At 37.4% G+C, this 4697-nt stretch overlaps 1 non-coding gene across 1 annotated transcript; it reads left to right on the forward strand.

The window, feature by feature from the left end:
* Positions 1-3802: 3802 nt before the first annotated feature.
* TRNAN-GUU lies at positions 3803-3876 on the forward strand. Its single transcript has one exon. It is a non-coding gene; the product is annotated as a tRNA-Asn (tRNA).
* The last annotated feature ends 821 nt before the right edge of the window (positions 3877-4697 follow it).

The raw sequence follows: 4697 nt of genomic DNA on the forward strand, positions 1-4697 counted from the left end.
TTAATTTGCACCGTGCTGTATTTTTACATTTACTTATTATTTATACAGTTGCTGTATAGTTTCTGTCCTTTATTCTCTCCACTGTGTTTTTTTTTTCTCAGGATAGCTCAGAAGCTTGTTTGAGCCAGCCCACATCCTAGCTGTTATTTGATTAGAGGTGTACACCTGAGGTGTATTTTCTCTGTTGTAATTCCAGTGCAGACTGCATTTCTCTGAATTGGTGCAAAGCTGATAGATGTCCTGGCTATGAGCAGAGTTGGAATCTATTCCAAACTGATAAGTACACTTTTTGCAACTTACATTGCACTCTGCTGTATTTATACATTTGCTTATTATTTATAAAGTTGCTGTATTGTGCCTGTCCTTTGTTGCCTCCACTGTTTTCAGGGTAGCTCAGAAGGTAGTTTCAGGTAGGGGATTGTTGCGCCAGCCCACATCCTAGTTATTAGTCATTGCCTGAGCTGTATTTTCTCTTTTGTAATTCTAGTACAGACTGCATTTCTATGAATTGGTGCAAATCTGATAGATCCATTGGCTGTGAGCAGATTTGGAATCTAATCAAAACTGATAAGTACACTTTTTGCAACTTAATTTACACTGTGCTGTATTTATACATTTGCTTATTATTTATACATTGCTGCATTGTTTCTGTCCTTTGTTGTCTCCACTTTTTTCAGGGTAGCTCAGAAGCTAGTTTTAGTTAGTGGGTTGTTGAGCCAGCCCACATCCTAGTTTTTAGTCATTGCCTGAGGTTTATTTTCTCTGTTGTAATTCCAGTTCAGACTGCATTTATGTGAATTGGTACAAAGCTGACAGATCTCCTGGCTGTGAGCAGAGATGGAATCTATTCCAAACTGCTAAGAACACTTTATGCAACTTAATTTGTCCTGTGCTCTATTTATTCATTTGCTTATTATTTATACAGTTGTTGTATTGTTTCTGTCCTTTGTTGTCTCCACTGTGTTTTTTTTCCTCAGGCAAGCTCAGAAGGTAGTTTCAGGTATGGGGCTGTTGAGCCAGCCCATATCCTAGCTTTTTGTCATTGAATGAGGTGTATTTTCTCTGTTGTAATTCCAGTGCAGACTGCATTTGTGTGATATAGTGCAAAGCTGATAGATCTCCTGGTTGTGAGCAGAGTTGGAATCTATTCCAAACTGATAAGTACACTTTTTGCAACTTAATTGCACTGTGCTGTATTTATAAATTTGCTTATTATTTATACAGTTGCTGTATTATTTCTGTCATTTGTTGTCTCCACTGTGTTTTTTTTCCTCATGGTAGCTCAGCAGCTAGTTTCAGGTATGGGGTTGTTGAGCCAGCCCAAATCCTAACTTTTAGTCATTACGTGATGTGACTTTTCTCTGTTGAAATTCCAGTACAGACTGCATTTCTGTGAATTGGTGTAAAGCTGATAGATATCCTTGTAGTGAGCAGAGTTGAAATCTATTCCAAACCGATATGTACACTTTTTGCAACTTAATTTGCACCGTGCTGTATTTTTACATTTACTTATTATTTATACAGTTGCTGTATAGTTTCTGTCCTTTATTCTCTCCACTGTGTTTTTTTTCTCAGGATAGCTCAGAAGCTTGTTTTTGCCAGCCCACATCCTCATTGCCTGAGGTGTATTTTCTCTGTTGTAATTCCAGTACAGACTGCATTTCTGTGAATTGGTGCAAAGCTGACAGATCTCCTGGCTGTGAGCAGAGATGGAATCTATTCCAAACTGCTAAGAACACTTTATGCAACTTAATTTGCCCTGTGCTCTATTTATTCATTTGCTTATTATTTATACAGTTGTTGTATTGTTTCTGTCCTTTGTTGTCTCCACTGTGTTTTTTTTCCTCAGGCAAGCTCAGAAGGTAGTTTCAGGTATGGGGCTGTTGAGCCAGCCCATATCCTAGCTTTTTGTCATTGAATGAGGTGTATTTTCTCTGTTGTAATTCCAGTGCAGACTGCATTTCTGTGAATTGGTGCAAAGCTGCTGGATCTCCTGGCTGTAAGCAGAGTTGCAATCATTTAGAATACTGATAAGTAAACTTTTTGCAGCTTAATTTGCACTCTGCTGTATTTATACATGTGCTTATTTCATATACCGTTGCTTCACCAGGTAAAATATACTTGGAGAGGAAATAAGGCAACCTCTGTTCTTCTTTTTAAAAATACTTTAATAATCCACCACATGGGAATAGAACACCATCCAGGAGCTCAAAACCACAGCAAAGACAGCAACAAAAAGAGCATAAACGCCAATAGAGTCCACTGCGTTTTTGTTTCAGAAACTTCTTCCGATGAAACAGAATACAAACTGAAGTTTCATGATGCTCTTAAATACTCTCTACATTGAAATTCATCACATAATTCAATAATTAATTGGCCAATTAAACAATTAAAAATGAACTGTTATGGCAACTGGACCTAGAAGGTAACAAATTCCCTGGGTTAAATGAGACTATCTCTATAGCCCCAGTCTTAAAGATGAGAGCTACCAAACTCTAACAATGAACACTGTGGGTACCCTTATTAGGGACCAACAGTCTGATTGTTAGTTAGTATAACTTGTCCATCTGTCAAATTATTCCCTATAACCCTCTTCATAACTTCACTTATAGGAAAAATTTGCAAGTGAAAAAGTATTACTGATTTAGACCTGCAGAATGAATTATTTTCTAGGTAGTAACACATAGTATGCCCCTTAGATGACACTATTTGTATAAGAATTAGTTATGGTTTTTGTTCAAAGACATTTATAATTACTGTTTTTAATTGGTATAGTGAGTGTTCGGTGTTGTGTTTTTAATATTTTTTTTAAACTTTGTCATGAATATTTGTATATTAGTAAGGTTTTTAAATATTCTAAGTTTTTAACTACGGAAGTTTTTATCAAAAAGAAGGAGTGAACTAAGCCTTATACAGGAAACCCATATATGGTATTGGCATTTTTAATTGTTTAATTGGCCAATTAATTATTGAATTATGTGATGAATTTCAATGTAGAGAGTATTTAAGAGCATCATGAAACTTCAGTTTGTATTCTGTTTCATCGGAAGAAGTTTCTGAAACGAAAACGCAGTGGACTCTATTGGCGTTTATGCTCTTTTTGTTGCTGTCTTTGCTGTGGTTTTGAGCTCCTGGATGGTGTTCTATTCCCATGTGGTGGATTATTAAAGTATTTTTAAAAAGAAGAACAGAGGTTGCCTTATTTCCTCTCCAAGTATATTTTACCTGGTGAAGTACTGTTTTTTATACTTGTCTCCTTTTCGTTGTTTGGTCATATACCGTTGCTATATTCTTTTTGTCCATTATTGTCTCCACTGTATTTTTTTTCTCAGCATAGCTCAGAAGCTAGTTTCAGGTCAGGGGTTGTTGAGCCAGCACACATCCTAGCTGTTAGTCATTGCCTGAGGTGTATTTTCTCTTTGTAACTCCAGTATAGACTGCATTTCTTTGAATTATGCAAACAGGATAGATCTCCTGACTCTGAGCAGAGTTGAAATCTATTTGAAATGGATAAGTACACTTTTTGCAACTTAATTTCCCTTGTGCTATATTTATACATTTGCTTATTATTTATACAGTTGTTGTATAGTGTCTGTCCTTTGTTGCCTCCATTGTGCTTTCATTCTCAGTTTAGCTGAGCAGCTAGTTTCTGGAAAGGGGTTGTTGAGCCAGCCCACATCCTAGCTGTTAGTAATTGCCTGATGTGCATTTTTTCTTTTGTAATTTCAGTACAGACTGCATTTCTGTGAATTGGTGCAAGGCTGATAGATCTCCTGATATTGAGATGAGGTGAAATACACAAGTTTCTGTGGCGCAATCGGTTAGCGCGTTTGGCTGTTAACCGAAAGGCTGGTGGTTCAAGCCCACCCAGGGATGAGTGTGCCTAATCGCACATTTACCCCTGCGATCTCTTCTGTGTCTCTGCTTGACAGAGGCACAGTAAACTAATCTTAAAAGGGTACCTTCTGTGACCTACTTTACAGAGGCACAGTAGGCTAATCTAATAGTAGAGGTGGAAGCCAAATACACTCTGGCTAGGCTTATAAATGCCTTAGGGCAGATAGTCTGGTATCTATCTACCTATGTTCCCAACTGATAAGTACACTTTTTGCAACTTAATTTGCACTGTGCTGTTTTTATACATTTGCTTATTATTTATACCGTTGCTGTATTGTTTCTGTCCTTTGTTGTCTCCACTTTTTTCAGGGTAGCTCAGAAGCTAGTTTTAGTTAGTGGGTTGTTGAGCCAGCCAAATTCCTAGTTTTTAGTCATTGCCCGAGGTTTATTTTCTCTGTTGTAATTCCAGTACAGACTGCATTTATGTGAATTGGTACAAAGCTGACAGATCTCCTGGCTGTGAGCAGAATTTGAATATATTCCAAACTGATAAGTTAACTTTTTACAACTTAGTTGGCACTGTTCTGTTTTTATACATTTGCTTATTATTTATACAGTTGCTGTATTGTTTCTGTCCTTTGTTGCCTCCACTGTTTTTTTTCCTCAGAGCTGCTCAGAAGCAAGTTTCAGGTAGGGGGATGTTGAGCCTGCCCAAATCCTACCTGTTAGTCATTGCCTGATGTGTATTTTCTCTGTTGTAATTCCAGTACAGACTGCAGTTGTGTGATATGGTGCAAAGCTGATAGATCTCCTGGCTGTGAGCAAAGCTGAGATCTAGCCAAACTGATAAGTACACTTTT

Source organism: Protopterus annectens, chromosome 1.part1 (genome assembly GCF_019279795.1).
Source record: "Protopterus annectens isolate FY-2018-M chromosome 1.part1, PAN1.0, whole genome shotgun sequence".
NCBI lineage: Eukaryota > Metazoa > Chordata > Ceratodontiformes > Protopteridae > Protopterus > Protopterus annectens.